The sequence below is a fragment of the Eptatretus burgeri genome, chromosome 2 (genome assembly GCF_056783735.1).
Source record: "Eptatretus burgeri isolate ZD-2024b chromosome 2, Ebu_testis_v1, whole genome shotgun sequence".
Lineage (NCBI taxonomy): Eukaryota > Metazoa > Chordata > Myxini > Myxiniformes > Myxinidae > Eptatretus > Eptatretus burgeri.
Genome location: NC_140962.1, coordinates 70879011 through 70901719, shown reverse-complemented (window position 1 = coordinate 70901719; position 22709 = coordinate 70879011). Strand labels below are relative to the sequence as shown.

Sequence of the window (22709 nt, the reverse complement as noted above, 5' to 3'; positions counted from 1 at the left end):
GCGAGCTGCGGCTGAAGTCAACCCACTGGATGATGTCAGTTTTTGGAACGTTAATTGAGCTTCATTTAACAAGATCATGTGACAGGCTTGAACTTTTTAGTATCTTCCAGAAAGTTCTGGAAATTGTTTTAATACTGATTTATGATCGCTAACTCTATGGGAAAGTATGTGAACGCATCCATAAAACAACCACAGTAACCTATTGATTGTCAATTATTCTTGGCCTAGTGTTGGTTAAGCAAATGATAACACACCTCATTGACTGATTTACAGACAAAAATTATAGCCACTCCAACATTTATTGTCCCGTCAGAAACACAAATTGATCATACAATCGAGTAACGCGTGACTGCACGGAAGCTTCCAGAGTACCGACTGCGCGTGACAGACGTCAAAACGAAAGGTGCGAACACCTCACAATTCCCATTACAATTTAAATTTTATGTACATGCGATATTTGCGAAGGCAACTCATTCTGTGATGAAAACCCAAAGCAAAAATCACTTACATATCTAGTCATGTACAGTCACTTTTCACTTTGACCTGTTCAATTCCCAATAAACACGAGGAAAACAATGGACACAAGGGTAAGAAAGGTATGTGTATACCTGTGCAGCACACTTAATGAAACAACCTTGAACAGATGTCTACTGTATATACTGTGCATTATACAGAACATTACAACTTAATGATTCCACGTTGACTGTCTGTTCACCTTCACCTTTTGGTCCCCCTTATCTCCCATCTCGATAAAAATGGCCGCCAGCCAGTCCACACCTGCTTTTTTTCCTCCAGTCTCCTTAAAGTGGTAGCTTTCTGCTATCTTATGACAAATTGTGTCTATAGTTATGATATTTCATTGCAGTCTCGCTCCATCGCATCTGTTTGATTGTTCTCATCCTTTCCACTGGCGTGATGTTTTCCCCGAGCCCCTCTATTACCAAGTTGTGTATGAAACACCTGTATTAAAAAAACCAAGTTCTAAATCCTCCACATTGTTTTAAACACCCCCAAATAAAGCCAACCTTAATTTAGAACCATCTGTTTCCGAGGTACACAAGAAATGTGGTAATTTTGATTGTTCCTCCTCCATTTCCCCCCATTCTAACTCAATAGCATCGGCAAATCCCAATAAACAATGGTACAGTTATGCAGATGATGCATAATCAATTCACATGTTCTGTCATGTGTATGCTTCATAGCCAATCGTGGACCAACAAACACATTAGTGACATCACAAGAGTATTTCACAGCCAATTGTGGACAAGCAAGGAGATATTACCAATGACGATGTCAGGGTTAGGCTGCCGTCACAGAAACTACTGGCAAATTCACTGCGGTTGCATTTTCTGCTCATTAGTGCTTTGTACAATATTTTGGGATGTAAAATGATAAAACTGAAATTGACTTTTTACTTTTAAAGATTTTGTTTTTGTGTCCACAGACTGGAAATAAATAAATTTGACTCAGGCTTCACGTTCGTATTCATCCATTCAGGGCTTTTCAGGCCATTTCTCATTTTTCTCACAGTGTTTTTACCTCTACAATATTTTCTGGACGTACTACGCAGGTCTGTCTCTGCTCGCAAGGACTTCTGCATGTGCCCGCCGGGGTCTCGTAATCTTCCAAAGCCACGGCGATGGATGTGGGCTGCTTTGCAAAATGATCACAGCAGTTACAGATCAATTTGATCTTCTGCCTCAACCAACAGATCTTGATTGCCATCTGTACCTGTTGGGTTCAAATAGGGGAAGGTCAAAAAATTAGAGCTTTAATCTTTTTTCAAGCCATAATCTTAATTAAAGAGAACTAATCTTGTTTCCTTGAGCCTGGTGTTGGCTTTGTGGTTAGGATGGTGGCTTGGGATCCCAGGGTCCTGAGTTCAAGCCCCGTTGGCTGCTGAATTAACACCAGGGGGTTGACTCAGCCCGTCATCCTTCCGAGCTCGGCGAAATGAGTACCAGTGTACTGGTCCCGGTGTATGCCCCGGTTAGAATTGGTGTACCATATCCCTGTGTGTCGTAAGAGGCGACCAGGGTTGTTGTCAGGAAGGACATCCGGCCATAAAAACATTGCCTCAAGAAAAAGCCTAACCCCTGCACAGCAGGGAAAAATGGCTGTAAAAACGGTCATTATTATATATTTATAATCTTGTTTCCTTGCAAAAGAATTTCGAAAAAAAAAAGTCAACATTTCTCCAACTCCTCATAGTACAAAATGTACAGAATCCTACAGAATATTTCTGGAGGGTTGGTACACCTTCATTGGTCACTTTCACTCTGCTTTTAAATTCTATGACCGAGTTAAAAATTGAGGAATAATCAAATATGACAAATCACACAGTGGCTTAGTGTTGAGGACGATGGATGAAATCAACAGGACGGTGATTGAGGAATGCTAACTGGCATGGGATGCATGGAGAAGCTGAAGTTTCGGGCGTTAAACCTTCGTCAGAGCAGAAAAAAAATTCCATCCATTCTACTTGGCTGCCAACGCAGATAGACATGAGCCTTCACCAGCAAGAATTGTTCTTCATTCTAAGTGCTGAGGACAGCTGAAGACATTGGATTGGGATGCGAATGATTGAGGGTGACATATTTGTTGAAGGCAACAGTATTAAACATTTGCATTCTAGTCTTCTGCAAACTGAACCACTCTGAGAATGACAACATCTACAGGTGCTGCCCCTCCACACTTTGTATTTGACTCTTAATACCTTCATATAAGCTTTGGGATCGGCACATTCATCTACTACTATTCCTTTCACTGGCCAAACGATTCCCACCTAACAGTGGGCCGGCTGAGGAACGTTTTTGGCCTAAGTCTTTCAAGAACCGGCTGGCCAAGATGACGATTGACTGAAAGTGAAGGAATTTGGAATTTTGCCAAAGTGCCAGTGATAGCTTGCCAACTCTTCATGAAGGGCACCATGGGATCTTTTAATGTCCAGGAACTAATGCTGACAGATAGGACATCCAGTTTATCAGACATGTGAGGGATGGCACGCATTGATGAACCATCTTGCCTGTGAAAAACCAGGATTTTTTTTTTTGTATACCAAGTCGAGGCTCGTGAAAGAGCCAATACACAGAAACATATAACGAGGCAGGAGACAAGGGGGTGGGAGAGGAAAGCACAAAATAGTGGGGAACAGAGATAATAGGAGATCTGTGGAAGGGAGAGGGATGGTGTGGAGTACACGGGGTAAACAAGATGGTACGACAGGGACTTTCAGGAAGGAAAACAGGGAATTTGAAGGAGGTGGGTTTGGGGTGGATTAATGGAGGTAGTAAAGATCAAGATTTTGGAGGGGGGAAGATATGAGTTGGCAGTGAACAGCTGTTTTGAAGACCTGGAGGGTGGAGTGGGATTGAAGAAAGTGTGGGAGTTTGTTCCAGAGGTTGGAAAAAAGAGGAATGAAAGAGTGAAGGTGAGCAGTGATTTTTTTATTTTGGCAGTTTCACAGGAAGGGTTTTTTTGGTGGACCTTGAGCAACCTGAGGAAATATAGGGGGAAAAGATCACAGACAGAGCAAAGGGCCGGGTGGGGGGGGCAAGGCCAGAGAGGAGACGGTAGAAGACAGAAAGACCACCGACCTGCCTCCAGTAAGAGAGTGAGAGACGCAAAGACTCAGTTTCATCGCAGGAGATACCAGTGATCCTAAAAGACTTGGTTTCCACAGCGTGAAGTCGAGCTAGGTGTGAGGCAGGAGCACCAGCCCAGAGGGGAGAGCAATACTCCATCAGACTGAGGTCGAAAGCTTTGTAAGTGTTTGGAAGCTCAGGTGTGCAGAGATGAAATTATAATAGAAAGACATGATGGATCTGGTCTGGAAAACTTACCTTACAACTGGTCTGAACTGCAAGGAGGCACATATAAGTCAATGTCCAACACGCTCAGACCCACAATATTCAGATCAGGTCAGGTATGGGAGCATGTGTCAGAACAGCGCGTCGCTGCGTCCACTTTCCGCCGGTACTCCAGAGGCCTCCGTCTGGCCATCCTCCAGGCAGATGCCAGGCCCATCCCCATCTCCTTGAGATGATGGTCAACCTGCTGCAACCACGAGGCATGTGGTCGGCCCACTGGCCTCCTCCACTCATGAGACTCCCTCGCTGAGAGAATCTGGTGAGCAGGATCAGCGTCAGGAAAACGAGCCACATGTCCATACAGCCGCAACTGATGCTCACGGACTATGCAGGTAACAAATCTCATCCGAGTTTCTCTCAGCAACCGCTCGTTGGACACAAAATCCGACCATCGATAGGCAAGGATTCTCCGAAGAGACCTGGTACCAAAGGAATTAAGTCTCCGTCTGAGATCCTTGGTCAGAGTCCAAGTCTCGCATCCATAGAGCAAGACTGGAAGTACCAAGGACCTGAAGACTCAGACGTTCCTCCTCCCGCACAGGTACCGGCAGCGCCACACCCCATGATCCAGTGAATCCATGACTCCCCAGGCCCGACCCAGACGTCTATTGACCTCTGACTCGCAGCCAGCAGAGACATGAATATCACTGCCAAGGTAAGTGAATCTCTCCACGACCTCAACATCCTCACCACAAACAGACACAGACATTACAGCAGCATCCAAGATGTCACTGAAAGCCTGGATCTTAGTTTTGACCCAAGAAACCCGTAATCCCAGTGGCTCCAACTCCTCATTCAGCACCTCAAGGGCCCCCAAAAGGATGTCTAAAGTCTCCGCAAAGATGACTGCATCATCTGCAAAGTCAAGGTCCGAGATCTTGACATTCCCAAACGATGCACCGCAGCTTGATCTCTCCGACATTCTCCCTAAAATCCAGTCCATACAAGTGCTGAAAAGTGTGGGGGCAACTAACAGCCACCACACTTCACAGCACTCTCAGTACCAGAGTAGAGTTCAGACATCAGATCGATCAGTTTTGGTGGCACCCCATGAAGACCAAGAACCCTCCAGAGGACATCCCGATTCACTGAATCGAACGCTTCACAGAGATCAACATAGGCTGCAAGCAGCCCCTGCCGAAACTCTCGTCTGCGTTCGGTGAGGACACGAAGAGCAAGGATACGGTCAATCGTTGACCTCTTTGGTGTAAAGCCTGACTGCTCTGGACGCTGGTGCTCAAGCAGATGGTGGCGAACCCTATCAAGAATTATCCGAGCAAAAACCTTGCCCGGCACTGAGAGCAGGGTCACCCCTCGGTAGTTGTTGCAGTCTTGGCGATCACCCTTCCCTTTCCAGAGAGGGACAACAAGGCCCCTCTTCCAGTCAGTTGGGATGATGTCTGTGTTCCAGGCAGAGCACAAAACTGCATGCAACGACACGAGTGCAGCATTTCCACCAGCCTTGAGAAGTTCAGCATGGACGCCACAGATCCCTGGAGCTTTGCCCTATTATTTCATCTGGTTCACCGCAGCCCGTGTTTCCACAAGCAAAGGTGGACCACAGTTGATTCGAGGGTCAGCAACAGGGATTGTAACACCCTTGACGTCCAACTCGACAGCTCGGGGATCAGCCTGGTACAACCGCTCAAAGTAACCGGCCCAGCGGGCCTTCACTTCAGACTCCTCTGTCAAGAGCCTACTACTCCCTGCTCGAACTGCAGTGCTCCGAGGGATGGGCTTGGATGAAAGCAATGCACGAATTCCCCTGTAAGCGGGACGAGAATCACCTGTCCACAGGTGATGCTCTACCCCCTCACAGATTCCTCGCACATAGGCCTCCTTGTCCACCCTCAGTGCACGTACAGTTTTACGCCTCAGCTCCCTGAACAGCTCAGCTCTGCCATTCAGCCTGGCCCTGCGACTCTGGTCAATGGTATCCAGTGTCCCTTGAGAGACAAAATTCTTCTTTGCCCTACGGTGAGTTCCAAGACATCCACCGGCAACATCAAGGACGGTGGTCTTGAAGGCGCTCCACAACTCTTCAGGACCCTCCAAAGCACCCAGACCCCCCAAGTGTCCACTCAGCCTGTCTGCAAACTCCTCAGCTACTCTCTCATCCCTGAGCTTGCCAACATCCAGCCTAGGCTGGGATGGTACCATTCTCCAGGATTTAAGGTGCAGCTTTAGAGTTGCTACAACAAGCCTGTGGTCAGTATTGAGGAACTGAGCACTCCGGTAGACCCTGCAGTTCTGGATCATCCTCCAACGACCGTCAATGAGGACATGGTCAATCTCCTTTGCCACACCGCCAGCATTGGAATACCAAGTCCAGCGATGAGCTTGTGGGTGCTGAAACCATGAACCAGCCACCCTAAGTCCATGACTTCTTGCAAAGTCAAGGAACTTAGTGCTATTCTGGTTCATAGTTCCTGACCCATGGGGACCAACACACACCTCATAACCATCCCTATCAGTTCCAATCGATGCATTGAAATCCCCCAAGACTAGAAGTGTATCTCGTCTGGGGCACTGATCAACCACAGACTCGAGCGTGGCGTAGAATGCATCCTTCACGGTGAGATCACTCGCCTCAGTCGGAGCATAAACAGAGACCACGGAAATGACACCTAAGGAGTGACGAATCCTTAATCTCATAATACGCTCGTTGACCGGTGTTACCTCAATTATCATTGGGGTCAGCTTATTGGACACAGCTCCAGCAACTCCTTGGGTATGGTAACCATCAGAGCGACCAGACCAATAGTCGGTGTAACCACCCACCATTATCTCGCCGCAATCCGGTCTCCGAACCTCAGAGAGAGCTGCAATCCCGATGTCCAAACGCTTGAGCTCAGATGATAACAGAGACAGGTGATCATCCTCTCTTAGGGATAGGACATTCCAGGCAGCCACCCGAAGGGACCGCCTCAGGTTAACCCAAGGAGACCGCCGTCTGGTGGACGACACCTCAGCACCACTCCGACACACTCTCCCGCAATCTGACCCAGGGATGTTACCCCGTGGTTTCCCTCCTATCATCAAAGATTGGGGGTCCCGAAGGCTTTGCCCCAATCTCGTCATCCGGTGAGCTGCCCTGCGAAGGGAAGTTACACAGGAGGTACTCCCACGGAGTGGGTTTTCAGATTTTTTTGCGTTTTTGCGTTTTGTGGAATGAAGGGTTTTACGGTGGCCGGAGTGCAAATCCTGCCACCAACCTCCTAATGAAAGTAACCCAACTGCAGGAGGACGTCCGCAGACACAGTTGGGCACTAGATATGGATGGCCGTTGGCTCACAAGGAGCTCCTCCGCCCTTTGACAGGTTTTGTTTTTAATCCTGCTGGGTGTCCATATCCAAACACCCTCCTCACCAGAAAACCTGGTGGGGGAGACGGTTTAGTCGCCGACAACCCGACCATGGAACAGGTTAGTACAGGTTTACATGGTACCTGTAGCAGGTCACAGATCGTGCCTGACCTGACATAGAGTATTGAAGAATAAAATACTGAGATCTCCAGCCTGTCCAAACTGATATTGCTCATCATTTCACAATAATAGTTGAGTGTGGCAGTACATCCAGAACTCATGATATCTGTACCTTCAATCATCATAATATTGCACAATTTTCCAGAAACTTGTCTCAGCCTGCCATACATTCATGTAGTTCTCTTTCCAAGTTGAAAACAAATTTGATGAGAACTCATTTAACAAACACTCATTTGATAAGCTAACAGACATGATGAAAACTCAGATCATCTGTAATAGTTCATTCATTTTAAAGAACCAGAAAAAGCAAATGTGTAAAATGAAGAAAAAAGAACGAAAAATAAATTAAAGGATACGGTACTTATTTATGCGACACATGACACCCTGTGTACAAAGCATCAGGTTTACAGTTTCTAATGAGGCCAATAGTTTACCCAAAACTAGACATCTGAAAGATGAGTAAATCATCTAAGCTGGGCTACCTGGCAATTCCCATCACCTGAAGTAATTCTGCATTTCTGAAACTTTGTGAGTGTTCACATTCCCATATCAGCTATTGATAATAATTAGCCTCTTAGTGAAGTCCCCATGTTGCAGTCTTTCTCCTGCCAACAGCTTCCCAAATGAAACATACAAGCGAGTGAGAATTCAATATAAAATGCTCTGAGTGAACGATTATATGTAATATTGACTATGCTACAACAATCAAACAATTTTGGCTTAAAAAGCAGTGAATGAATGGAGGTGGATTAAATCACCCTAAAGAACCAGTGTTTCTTTCGTGGGATGTTTATTAAAAAAAAACAAAAAACAGAAGAAACAGATGAAATGTTTGATAATTGCCATACTGCACACAGAGTTCACGAGATGTGTACATTATAAATTTCATTATAACGTTATATAGTATGATAAGAAACTACTCTATTTGACCAAGTCTAACTGTGGTGAATTGAGGTGAATTGAGGGACATGACGCGGGATCACATGTTGTGCGTCTCGCGTATAAGGGGAGGTCTCTGCGGCACGAGTGGTTGTCCCCGGGGCATTGCCATTTACATCGGCTGTTCACTTGATGCTCGTTAACTGAAGGTGCTCATTGACTGGTGAGAATGGAGATTATATCGAACTCCGTGCTTACGCGGATTTATTCTGCAATGGTTAATCGCACATGTATACGTTACTGCTTATGTACTCCTAGCTGAACCTGTATTCCCCGGTGTGCCTGTAGAAGCGGCTCCAATCAAATGGAATAAAGCCTAAACTCTGAAGGTTCATCTCTCGCTCTCATTTCAAATTATTCCATTTGATTTTCTCGGCTCTCTCAACCAACGATGGACAAGATCTACAAACCAGAGAGGTTCGACGCAGACCCAAACGCGACTGACGCAGAAATGAAATGGTCGCATTGGTTCTGTTCCTTCTCACACTATCTGACCATCATCGAGGAAGGAGCCGACAAATTTGCCGCTCTCGTGAATCATGTCTCGCCCGGCGTGTACAGGCTCTTCTCGGGGTGCGACACTTATGAAGCAGCGATTGACGTGCTGCAGGCGCTCTACGTGAAGCCCAAGAACGAGGTATACATACGACATCTTCTCAACACACGCAAGCAAGCAGCCGGGGAGACAATCGATCAGTTCCTGCAAGCTCTGAATCAGCTGGGAAAAGATGGCAGCTTCCGGGCCGTAAGCGCCGAGGAACACCGAAAGGAAGCCACACGGGAGGCATTCATCCAAGGACTCAGATCAGCCCACATACGGCAACGCTTACTAGAGAAAGCGCAACCCACTCTTGACAAGGTAGTCGATCAGGCACGAGCGATGGATACGGCTCAGCAGCAATCTGAGTCATTTGGGACACCGATGCTGCTAATGAACGCCGCTACGATGGGAACCCAAGGAACCCCACTGGCACAGACACAGCCAGACATAGGGGATGGAGAAACACCCGAGGAGCCGGATACCCAGGCCACGTCAAACTCCTCAGCAACTGCTCCGGTTAGTAAATGCTTCTTTTGTGGGTACAAAAAAATCCCCGCCAAAAATGCCCTGCCAGAGATGCCACATGCATGAATTGCGACAAGAAAGGGCATTATGCCAGGGTATGTAAATCTACTCTAAGGAGAAATAAACCCACTTCTGCGGCTCTCTACTCGCAGAATAAATTAACTGCAGCCTCCCCGGGGAATCTATCCAAGGCTATCATCAACGTACGAATTAACGGGCATATGGCTGAGGCACTGATTGATACCGGTAGCTCTGAAAGTTTCGTCAACAGCTCGCTAGTGAAGGGCAGGAAATGGGTAATCCACCCGACTGACAATACGGTATGCATGGCCGCCACCTCACTACAATCCCGCGTACGAGGGTACTGCAATGTTGAATTGGACGTAAAAGGGTACACGCATCGGGATGTAAGGGTACTGGTGCTTCGTGATTTGTGCGCAGACGTAATTCTGGGTCATAATGTCCTCAAGCAGCACACGAGCGTCGAAATACCCTTTGGAGGAAGCAAGCCTCGTCTAATTTTAAATGCGTTGACCACCGCGGAGGTGACGTCCCCCCAGCTGTTCACTAACTTGTCGCCGGTCTGCAAACCGATAGCGATCAAATCGCGGCGATATACCACTGCTGACATGAATTTCATCACTTCGGAAACCAAGCGATTACTGGAGGAGGGAATTATAGAACCGAGCGATTCGCCATGGCGCGCACAGGTGTTAGTAACCAGCAGTCAGAACCATAAGAAACGAATGGTTGTCGATTATTCCCAAACGGTCAATCGCTTCACCCAACTCGATGCCTACCCCCTGCCGCGCATAGATGAGATGGTCGAACGCGTGGCCAATTATAAGGTATTCAGTACCATCGACTTGCGAAGCGCCTATCATCAAATTCCCATCCGAGAGGAAGACAAACCTTACACTGCATTCCAGGCAGGGCGGCGCCTCTACCAATTCAGGAGAATACCTTTTGGTGTCACGAATGGGGTAGCTTGCTTCCAACGGGTTATGGACGACATCATCTCAGATGAAAACCTCAAAGACACTTTTGTTTACGTGGACAATGTCACAGTGTGCGGTAGGGATCAGGGGGAACATGATAGGAATCTGGACAGATTCTTGAGCATTGCTAGAAAATATAATCTGACTCTCAACTACGAGAAATGCGTATTCTCGGCAAGGTCAATTGACCTTCTCGGCTACACAATAGCCGATGGCACAATTAAGCCTGATCCTGAGCGATTGCGCCCGCTCCGTGAGCTTCCACCACCTCAGGACTTGCAGACAATGCGCCGGATGATCGGGATGTTCGCTTACTATGCGAGATGGATTTCGCAATACTCCGAGAAAATACATCCCCTAGTGCATTGCAAAAACTTTCCACCAGATGCCGCTGTTGTAAGAGCTTTCCACAATCTCAAGGATGATATCAGTAAGTCCGTGGTTTTATCGATCGACAGCTCGGTGCCCTTCGTGGTGGAAACCGACGCTTCAAATCACGCCATAGCTGCTACACTTAATCAGTCTGGGCAGCCGGTCGCGTTCTTCTCGAGAACTCTCTCTAGAAGCGAACAGAGACACTCAGCGATAGAGAAGGAAGCGTACGCCATCGTTGAAGCGCTGCGGAAATGGAGACATTATTTACTGGGAAACCACTTCACGCTCGTTACGGACCAACGATCCGTGGCATTCATGTTTGATGGGAAAAATAACGGGAAAATTAAGAATGAAAAAATTATGAGATGGCGGATAGACCTAGCTTGCTACAGTTACGACATTGTTTACCGGCCCGGGAAAGAAAACCCTGCTGCAGATACCTTCTCTCGGGTCTACAGTTCGGCAACAATCAGTCAGGCTTTGCAAGACCTCCATGTGTCTCTGTGCCACCCGGGGGTAACCAGGATGGCACATTTCGTGCGCAGACAAAATCTTCCCTATTCTGTTGAAGATATTAAACAAATGAATGCTTCATGCCCTGTTTGTGCTGAACTAAAACCCAGATTCTTTGGCGCGGCATCTGGCAGACTGATCAAGGCCACTTCCCCCTTCGAGAGACTAAACATCGACTTCAAAGGGCCCCTGCCGACCGAGACAGACAACAGATACATATTCACCGTTGTTGATGAATATTCAAGGTTCCCTTTCGCATTTCCGTGCTCGGATATGACCTCGGGCACTGTCGTGAAATGTCTCTCTGACCTCTTCGCTATGTTTGGGAGACCTTCGTACATACATTCAGACAGAGGGCCGTGTTTCATGTCGGCTGGGCTAAAACAATTCCTACTAGAGCTCGGCATAGCAACTAGTCGAACGACGGGTTACAACCCACAGGGAAACGGGCAGGTGGAACGGTATAATGGAGTTATTTGGAAAGCCGTAACTCTGGCGCTGAAATCGAGAGGACTGGGCCCCGAGCGGTGGGAGGTTACTCTTCCCGACGCTCTGAATTCCATACGCTCTTTGCTCTGCACGTCCACCAATGACACTCCTCACGAACGAATGTTTACTCACCAACGACGTTATGTTGACGGTCAAACGGTGCCCAACTGGCTGACCCATCCCGGTACAGTGTTCATGAAACGCCCGGTACGACAAAGCAAGTATGAACCCCTGGTGGAGGGGGTCGAACACATTGACACTAATCCAGAGTATGCTCATGTCAGGCTCCCGGATGGCAGGGAGACCACTGTGTCGGTTCGCCATCTGGCTCCCTCAGGTACTCCTCCCGCCGGTACACCACCTTCTGGCACTCCTCCTTCTGACATTTCCCCCCCCAGGAACTCCGCCGGGCGACGGGGCTGCCGCGTTCCACCCGAGAGCGATCGAGGAGTCATCCCCGGCACAAGTCGAGGCTCACCAAGAGGATCGGGAGTCTCCCTCAAGTGAAACTGCCATTTACTCCCGGAGAGGTCGACGAATAAGGCCCCCTCGACGACTCAATCTGTAAAGGGGATTATCGGCATTCTCGCTGCTCATGCTCCCATATGCTCATTATATCATATATCGATGCTCATTTCCATGCTCCTACAACTCAAAATAATCACTGCTTGGCATGTATGCTCCTGTAGATCTATTAGTCCGCGTTGCTTGAAATGTATACTCCTATAGTGCTAAAGCAATCATGGTGTGTAAGATGGGCCCCTAGTTACATTTTAAAGGTGAGGAGAATGTGGTGAATTGAGGTGAATTGAGGGACATGACGCGGGATCACATGTTGTGCGTCTCGCGTATAAGGGGAGGTCTCTGCGGCACGAGTGGTTGTCCCCGGGGCATTGCCATTTACATCGGCTGTTCACTTGATGCTCGTTGACTGAAGGTGCTCATTGACTGGTGAGAATGGAGATTATATCGAACTCCGTGCTTACGCGGATTTATTCTGCAATGATTAATCGCACATGTATACGTTACTGCTTATATACTCCTAGCTGAACCTGTATTCCCCGGTGTGCCCGTAGAAGCGGCTCCAATCAAATGGAATAAAGCCTAAACTCTGAAGGTTCATCTCTCGCTCTCATTTCAATTTATTCCATTTGATTTTCTCGGCTCTCTCAACCAACGATGGACAAGATCTACAAACCAGAGAGGTTCGACGCAGACCCAAACGTGACTGACGCAGAAATGAAATGGTCGCATTGGTTCTGTTCCTTCTCACACTATCTGACCATCATCGAGGAAGGAGCCGACAAATTTGCCGCTCTCGTGAATCATGTCTCGCCCAGCGTGTACAGGCTCTTCTCGGAGTGCGACACTTACGAAGCAGCGATTGACGTGCTGCAGGCGCTCTACGTGAAGCCCAAGAACGAGGTATACATACGACATCTTCTCAACACACGCAAGCAAGCAGCCGGGGAGACAATCGATCAGTTCCTGCAAGCTCTGAATCAGCTGGGAAAAGATGGCAGCTTCCGGGCCGTAAGCGCCGAGGAACACCGAAAGGAAGCCACACGGGAGGCATTCATCCAAGGACTCAGATCAGCCCACATACGGCAACGCTTACTAGAGAAAGCGCAACCCACGCTTGACAAGGTAGTCGATCAGGCACGAGCGATGGATACGGCTCAGCAGCAATCTGAGTCATTTGGGACACCGATGCTGCTAATGAACGCCGCTACGATGGGAACCCAAGGAACCCCACTGGCACAGACACAGCCAGACATAGGGGATGGAGAAACACCCGAGGAGCCGGATACCCAGGCCACGTCAAACTCCTCAGCAACTGCTCCGGTCGGTAAATGCTTCTTTTGTGGGTACAAAAAAATCCTCGTCAAAAATGTCCCGCCAGAGATGCCACATGCATGAATTGCGACAAGAAAGGGCATTATGCCAGGGTATGTAAATCTACTCTAAGGAGAAATAAACCCACTTCTGCGGCTCTCTACTCGCAGAATAAATTAACTGCAGCCTCCCCGGGAAATCTATCCAAGGCTATCATCAACGTACGAATTAACGGGCATATGGCTGAGGCACTGATTGATACCGGTAGCTCTGAAAGTTTCGTCAACAGCTCGCTAGTGAAGGGCAGGAAATGGGTAATCCACCCGACTGACAATACGGTATGCATGGCCGCCACCTCACTACAATCCCGCGTACGAGGGTACTGCAATGTTGAATTGGACGTAAAAGGGTACACGCATCGGGATGTAAGGGTACTGGTGCTTCGTGATTTGTGCGCAGACGTAATTCTGGGTCATAATGTCCTCACGCAGCACACGAGCGTCGAAATACCCTTTGGAGGAAGCAAACCTCGTCTAATTTTAAATGCGTTGACCACCGCGGAGGTGACGTCCCCCCAGCTGTTCACTAACTTGTCGCCGGTCTGCAAACCGATAGCGATCAAATCGCGGCGATATACCACTGCTGACATGAATTTCATCACTTCGGAAACCAAACGATTACTGGAAGAGGGAATTATAGAACCGAGCGATTCGCCATGGCACGCACAGGTGTTAGTAACCAGCAGTCAGAACCATAAGAAACGAATGGTTGTCGATTATTCCCAAACGGTCAATCGCTTCACCCAACTCGATGCCTACCCCCTGCCGCGCATAGACGAGATGGTCGAACGCGTGGCCAATTATAAGGTATTCAGTACCATCGACTTGCGAAGCGCCTATCATCAAATTCCCATCCGAGAGGAAGACAAACCTTACACTGCATTCCAGGCAGGGAGGCGCCTCTACCAATTCAGGAGAATACCTTTCGGTGTCACGAATGGGGTAGCTTGCTTCCAACGGGTTATGGACGACATCATCTCAGATGAAAACCTCAAAGACACTTTTGTTTACGTGGATAATGTCACAGTGTGCGGTAGGGATCAGGGGGAACATGATAGGAATCTGGACAGATTCTTGAGCATTGCTAGAAAATATAATCTGACTCTCAACTACGAGAAATGCGTATTCTCGGCAAGGTCAATTGACCTTCTCGGCTACACGATAGCCGATGGCACAATTAAGCCTGATCCTGAGCGATTGCGCCCGCTCCGTGAGCTTCCACCACCTCAGGACTTGCAGACAATGCGCCGGGTGATCGGGATGTTCGCTTACTATGCAAGATGGATTTCGCAATACTCCGAGAAAATACATCCCCTAGTGCATTGCAAAAACTTTCCACCAGATGCCGCTGTTGTAAGAGCTTTCCACAACCTCAAGGATGATATCAGTAAGTCCGTGGTTTTATCGATCGACAGCTCGGTGCCCTTCGTGGTGGAAACCGACGCTTCAAATCACGCCATAGCTGCTACACTTAATCAGTCTGGGCGGCCGGTCGCGTTCTTCTCGAGAACTCTCTCTAGAAGCGAGCAGAGACACTCGGCAATAGAGAAGGAAGCGTACGCCATCGTTGAAGCGCTGCGGAAATGGAGACATTATTTACTGGGAAACCACTTCACGCTCGTTACGGACCAACGATCCGTGGCATTCATGTTTGATGGGAAAAATAACGGAAAAATTAAGAATGAAAAAATTATGAGATGGCGGATAGACCTAGCTTGCTACAGTTACGACATTGTTTACCGGCCCGGGAAAGAAAACCCTGCTGCAGATACCTTCTCTCGGGTCTACAGTTCGGCAACAATCAGTCAGGCTTTGCAAGACCTCCATGTGTCTCTGTGCCACCCGGGGGTAACCAGGATGGCACATTTCGTGCGCAGACAAAATCTTCCCTATTCTGTTGAAGATATTAAACAAATGAATGCTTCATGCCCTGTTTGTGCTGAACTAAAACCCAGATTCTTTGGCGCGGCATCTGGCAGACTGATCAAGGCTACTTCCCCCTTCGAGAGACTAAACATCGACTTCAAAGGGCCCCTGCCGACCGAGACAGACAACAGATACATATTCACCGTTGTTGATGAATATTCAAGGTTCCCTTTCGCATTTCCGTGCTCGGATATGACCTCGGGCACTGTCGTGAAATGTCTCTCTGACCTCTTCGCTATGTTTGGGAAACCTTCGTACATACATTCAGACAGAGGGCCGTGTTTCATGTCGGCCGGGCTAAAACAATTCCTACTAGAGCTCGGCATAGCAACTAGTCGAACGACGGGTTACAACCCACAGGGAAACGGGCAGGTGGAACGGTATAATGGAGTAATTTGGAAAGCCGTAACTCTGGCGCTGAAATCGAGAGGACTGGGCCCCGAGCGGTGGGAGGTTACTCTTCCCGACGCTCTGAATTCCATACGCTCTTTGCTCTGCACGTCCACCAATGCCACTCCTCACGAACGAATGTTTACTCACCAACGACGTTATGTTGACGGTCAAACGGTGCCCAACTGGCTGACCCATCCCGGTACAGTGTTCATGAAACGCCCGGTACGACAAAGCAAGTATGAACCCCTGGTGGAGGGGGTCGAACTCATTGACACTAATCCAGAGTATGCTCATGTCAGGCTCCCGGATGGCAGGGAGACCACTGTGTCGGTTCGCCATCTGGCTCCCTCAGGTACTCCTCCCGCAGGTACACCACCTTCTGGCACTCCTCCTTCTGACATTTCCCCCCCCAGGAACTCCGCCGGGCGACGGGGCTGCCGCGTTCCACCCGAGAGCGATCGAGGAGTCATCCCCGGCACAAGTCGAGGCTCACCAAGAGGATCGGGAGTCTCCCTCAAGTGAAACTGCCATTTACTCCCGGAGAGGTCGACGAATAAGGCCCCCTCGACGACTCAATCTGTAAAGGGGATTATCGGCATTCTCGCTGCTCATGCTCCTATATGCCCATTATATCATATATCGATGCTCATTTCCATGCTCCTACAACTCAAAATAATCACTGCTTGGCATGTATGCTTCTGTAGACCTATTAGTCCGCGTTGCTTGAAATGTATACTCCTATAGTGCTAAAGCAATCATGGTGTGTAAGATGGGCCCCTAGTTACATTTTAAAGGTGAGGAGAATGTGGTGAATTGAGGTGAATTGAGGGACATGACGCGGGATCACATGTTGTGCGTCTCGCGTATAAGGGGAGGTCTCTGCGGCACGAGTGGTTGTCCCCGGGGCATTGCCATTTACATCGGCTGTTCACTTGATGCTCGTTAACTGAAGGTGCTCATTGACTGGTGAGAATGGAGATTATATCGAACTCCGTGCTTACGCGGATTTATTCTGCAATGATTAATCGCACATGTATACGTTACTGCTTATGTACTCCTAGCTGAACCTGTATTCCCCGGTGTGCCCGTAGAAGCGGCTCCAATCAAATGGAATAAAGCCTAAACTCTGAAGGTTCATCTCTCGCTCTCATTTCACTAACAAAATGACAAACACTTGATTTGTTTAATCTCCATACAGTTGCATTAATTACGACAATGGGCAGAAGTTTTTTTTTAATGTCTGTCATGATATTGCGAAAACCATTTTGATTCCATTGCGACGTACCTCTCGATTTGAAAAACAGAAGATTGTAGCCACTATTAATCCCTGCAGGGAGGAAGGGAAATGGCAGGCAGAGTAGAGATGAATGAGGCACAACAAAAAAAAAAATACTGATTTGATCTTTACACCTGCACAAAAGTACCTAGAAATCCAAAATATGCCACAGAATGAAACTCTACAAAAGTCCAAAGTTATGATACATCTTCATTCTATTTCCCAGAAAAGGTTGCCTAAAAAAAAACCCCAAGTTTAATTCTGAGGTCAGTCATTGACACATTCCTATTCCTCAAGCTCCTTGGTGATTGACCATCCATCTTGAATTATTCTGGACTAAATACATCTCCATGCTTTCATCGGATGCTAAGTACTTAATGGGCAACTTTGACCATGCAAAGTCCTTTCTTAGTACTCCTTAGTTGCTAAAAGCATAAAACAGTTTTCATTCAAAGCATTATTGAGTGCATCTCATCACTACAAGCCAGTTTACCATAGACAGTGGCTATATAAAGTCTACAAATTCTACAAATTTCAGAAAATTCATTAAAAATACAAAACTAGAATGTATTGGTTGGATAAGTGTCCACTTTGCATTTTCCCTACTATCCTGGCAAGTGCACCAGTCCTTGCTGATGAGAAACATCCCCATAACATGATGCTTCTACCACCATGCTTCACAGTAGGGATGGTGTTCTTTCGTTGATGTGCTGTGTTGGGTTTGTGCCAAGTGTAACGTTTTGCATTTCGGCCAAAAAGTTCCATCTTGGTTTTGTCAGACCACGAAACTTTTTGCCACATGGCTTCAGAATCTCCGGAGTGTTTTTTTTGCAGACCTCAAATGGGACTCAAGGTGGGCTTTGAGTAATGGCTTCCTTTTTGCCACCCGACTGTGAAGGCCAGACTTGTGGAATGCTTGGGATATTGTTATCACATGCACACAGTGACCAGTCTTTGCCATAAAGGCCTGTAGCTCTTTCGAAGTTGCTTTTGGCCTCTTGATGACCTCTCTGATCAGTCTCCACCTTGCTTGGTCATCCAGTTTGGAGGGATGGCTTGATATAGGCAGGGTCTTGGAGGTACCATATGCCTTCCACTACTTAATGATTGTCTTGACTGTGCTCCAACGGATATTCAAGGCCTTTGATATATATTTTTTATACCCATCCCCTGATCTGTGCCTTTCAACAACTTTATCCCAGAGGTCTTTTTAAAGCTCCTTGGTGCTTATTAACTACAGAATGAAATGCACTACCCAGCAGAGGAAACCTATAGGAACAGCTGATTTTATTCTGAAATAATCAGAATCACAACAATTTAACACAGGTGAAGGCCAATTGACTTGGTGTGTGATTTTGAAGGCGATTGGATACACCTGAGCTAATTTACAATTGCTATTATAAGGGGGCGGGGGCGGGGGGGGGGGTGGGTGGACACTTATCCAAACAAGGTATTCAAGTTTTATATTTTTAATTAATTTTCTAAAATCTGTGGAATTTGTGGGTTACGATGTGTAAATAAAGATGGGAAAAGTCTGATTTAATGCATTTTAATTCCAGGCTATAAGGCAACAAAAGGTGAAAATTTTGAAATGGGGTGTACACTTTCTATAGGCAATGTAGTCACCTGGTTCTCCTTGTTGCTATGGAATAAAATGTTGAGGGAATCAATTGCGTCTCCAATCAGAAGGTGATGGAGCAAGGCATACTGCTCAAACATCACAGGGCGATTGGTTGCCGATTCGTCATTGACCAACTTCTCACAGACCAAGCACTCAGTTGTACATACCCGATAACCCAAACCAGCATAATGTGCACAGTGGACAATGCCTTTTTCTCGACCCCTCTTCTCAGGTTCAGGCAGTTAACCAATCTTCATTCTTTCATTCCATTATTTTCCTTCTCGAGAACAACCTCTCTCACTGCCCTCGGTCCGGCCTTTAAAATGATCCATCCATTAATTGTCAAACTCCAGTCTATCAGGACTGCATTTTACTTTGCGTTATTCTAATTTTTGTCTTTTCAAACCATTTTATTTTATTATATACAACTCACAACCTCTCAATATCAATTTTCTGCTTCATTACGAGTCTTGAACCATACGTATTGATAAAAAAATACACCATTGTGCATGCGATTACCTGGTAGTCTACAGCAAAATGCATTGTGTAGTCGTAGATCTTGCCCAGTAGTGGGTTTTTAGGCCTCAATGGGATGAGTATAAATTGCACACCAAGAAGCGGCACAAGGATGAGTGCTGCACGCACTGCCCTCATGTACATGTGAATTTTGTAGTGATGTGTATCCCTCAACTTTCTGACCAGCACATGCATGATGTTGAGCAGGAAAGTCATGTTGAGCTGCCAAAGAGGAGAAAATTTTTTTTTAGTACAGGTTGGAAATTTTCCATTTGGTTTCAGAGGTGTGATTTTAGTGTCAGTTGAAACTCTTAAAATGTTATCTCTTTTGTATATGTGGCAGAAAGTGAAAATCTCAAAATCCAATGATAATTAATCATTGGTAATGCTTACAGAACATGGGAACTAAATTGTTCAATCACTCATTTTCATTCTCGTGTTTTAGAGTTTGCCAGGCTGAAAGGAGTACCTTACGAGTAGCATAGTATACCGTATGTTTTGATGTGGAGTACAAGTCAAATTGACAAATTTCCCCATTTTTAGCTTATCTGTAATTTATATTCCAGACGAGGCATTATTATCACGCACCGTCCGTCCATCCATCCATCCCCTTTTTACTTCTCCGGTTTGTTTTGCAGCAACGTTCCTCTCCTGACTGGTAATGGGAAATGCAAAGATCATTCCGGTCACATGAATAAGTATGTCAAAATGGCAGACTTAGTAAATTTTTTTCAAAAATTTTCTTCTCTAGACCCACCAGTCAGAATGCTACCAAATTTGGGTTACATGAAAATAGGATCCTGATGTTAAATTGTGGAGGCCATGCTGATCACTTGACCAGAAGTGTGTCAAAATGGCTGACCATCAATTTTTGTGAAAATTGCAAAAATTCCTTCAAAAATTTTGTTCTCCAGACACACCAGTCAGAATCTTACTGAATATGGGTCACAACATTAGGATGTGGTCTGAATGTTAAATTGTGGGGGCCATGTTGATTACATGACTGCAAGTGTCAAAATGGCGGTTGCGCAAATTCCTTCCAAAATCTTCTTCTCTTGACCCACCTTTCAGAATGCTAAACAAATTTGGGTTTCAACATTATAGTAGGATAGAAATGTTAATTACATTGTGGAAGCCATGCAGATCACGTGACCAGAAGTGTGTCAAAATAGCCGACTTCATCAACTTTTAGTAAAATCGCATTAATTCCTTTAAAAATCTTCTTCTCCAAACCCACCCGTTAGAATGCCACCAAATTTGGGTTCCAACATTAAGATAGGGTCGTGAGATTAAATTGCGGAGGTCATGTCAATCACATGACCGGAAATGTGTCAAAATGGTGAACTTAGTAAAATATTTGGAAAATTGCATAAATTCCTTTAAAAGTCTTCCGCACCAGACGCAGTAGTTAAAATTCTAACAAATTTGGGTTACAGCATTAGGCCAGGGCCAAGATAAGCTACAGGTCCTGTGGTCCTATTTTTCTTTCCTTCATTTGTAGATAAGTCGATTTGGAGTAAAAGACAAAGCTAGATCAACTATGGTAGTTCGCAAAACTGTCTAAGCCAGAACAATAGAGGTGTTAATTCCTCCATGACTAACAAATGCATCCCATTGCTGCCTATGGTACTTCCAGGGTGATGAATATTAATGAGCTGTTTTGTACATAATATTTGAACTACTTTGTGGGACAACCTTTCGGATAAATGAAGAATGTAAGTAGTTTTTCCAACATGTTTGTTATTATATAGAGGTACAGTATTTAAGACAAGCTACAGAATCATTACCAGCATTGGCTCAAAGCACATTACATTTTGTTGTAGTTCACTACTCTTTAGTAAACATTAACACCTGACACTTATTGTAAGACAAGCACTCGATGTTTGTCCACCTAGCTTTGTGGCTGCGATTAGCTTTCTTGGTTTTCTTGGTACTCCACAAAGTATCCTTCGCTTTACGTCAGTCCCGAACACATTTCTCGCTGACACCAAACTTCCTGTGCGTAGCCATTTTCCTCAACAAACTTAACTTCCAACTTAAAAGCTGCCGCGTATGACTTGCGTGGCTTTTATGGGTAGAGTTACGATACATCCGGTTTTCCCCGGACATGTCCTCCTTTTTGGTCCTTAAATCTCTGTCTGGTAAGATTTTAAAAATACCATAAGTATCTTAAAACGTACGAGATGTTGCCATTTTTACCTTCACAGAAGGAGAGGGTATTGCATTTTGGTCCGTTTGTTTATTTGTTTGTCCACAAAGAACGTTAATGTTTTTTCTCTGCAACCACTTGGCGGATTGAGACAAATTTTCACCGGAGTGACTACTCACCCAGAATGTTTAATTATAGTTATGATGCCAGAGGTCACTGTGTGGCAGCCATGTTGGCAAATCGAAAAACTTTGGACCTCTGTATCTCTGAAACCGCACCAAGGAAAAAAAATGGAAACTTGGCACATGGCAAGTACTTCTTATGGGGAATGAGTGATCAATTATGATGTCATAAGTGCCCTCGTTATGTCATAATTGCATATGTAGAACTCACATCTGATCAGTCTGAACATTTTTGAGGGTCATCTAAGGATAAAATGGTCCACAGAAAAAAAAAATTGATGATGTCATCGGTCACTTGATTTGGCAGCCATATTGGTAAAAAACAAAACAAAAAAAAAACATCAAAAATCTTCTCTGAAGTGGCTGAACAGATCGAGGCGAAACCTTACACGTATGACCATCTATCCATGAGGAACAGGTTCACACTTATGATGTCATCGGTCACATGGTTTGGCAGCCATATGGTATGGAAGAAAAATATTAAATAATGTTTTCTCTGGAACTGCTTAATCAATCAACATGAAACTTCACAATTATGATCTCGTCGTGATGTGGAATATATATTTTAAATTTAAACTTGATCGGATGCATGGTCTGGCAGGCAGAATTTTTTTTTTGTTTGATGTGGGTTCTTTTTTATTTATTTATTTTATAAATACGGCTCACTTGGCTGTGCCTGAATGGATTTGAGGGTAGAGGAGTAGCAGCTGAAATGTGAATCCTATCCAGGTTCCTCCTGATGACTTCATCTTTGCTTTTTTGCTTGTTTGGGTTCCTTCTGATTACTCCAATGCAGGACTGAACCTATTTGGTCTTCCATTTGATTTGAATTGAATTTATTTTAATCCCATTCTAAATTCAATAGAATAATAATAATAAAAAAGTCACGGGTCAGGGTAGTTTTCTCATCAAAGCGGGGTTGCATCAAAGCGGGACATCTTGGTACCCGTTCATCACTGCCAGCAGTTACAAAGTGGCAATTATAGTTGTCTCTTATTGATTACGTAACACACCACAC

General features: G+C 46.0%; 1 pseudogene across 1 annotated transcript in view; it reads right to left on the bottom strand.

Moving 5' to 3' along the window:
• Positions 1 to 200: 200 nt before the first annotated feature.
• Positions 201 to 22709, bottom strand: part of LOC147032271 (calcitonin gene-related peptide type 1 receptor-like) — a 58521-nt pseudogene continuing 36012 nt past the window's right edge. The window contains exons 10-12 of the transcript XR_015055101.1: positions 19364 to 19582; positions 17233 to 17274; positions 201 to 1731 (exon numbers count right to left, since the gene is read on the bottom strand). The product of XR_015055101.1 is annotated as a calcitonin gene-related peptide type 1 receptor-like (transcript). The remainder of the gene's footprint in view (positions 1732 to 17232; positions 17275 to 19363; positions 19583 to 22709) is intronic.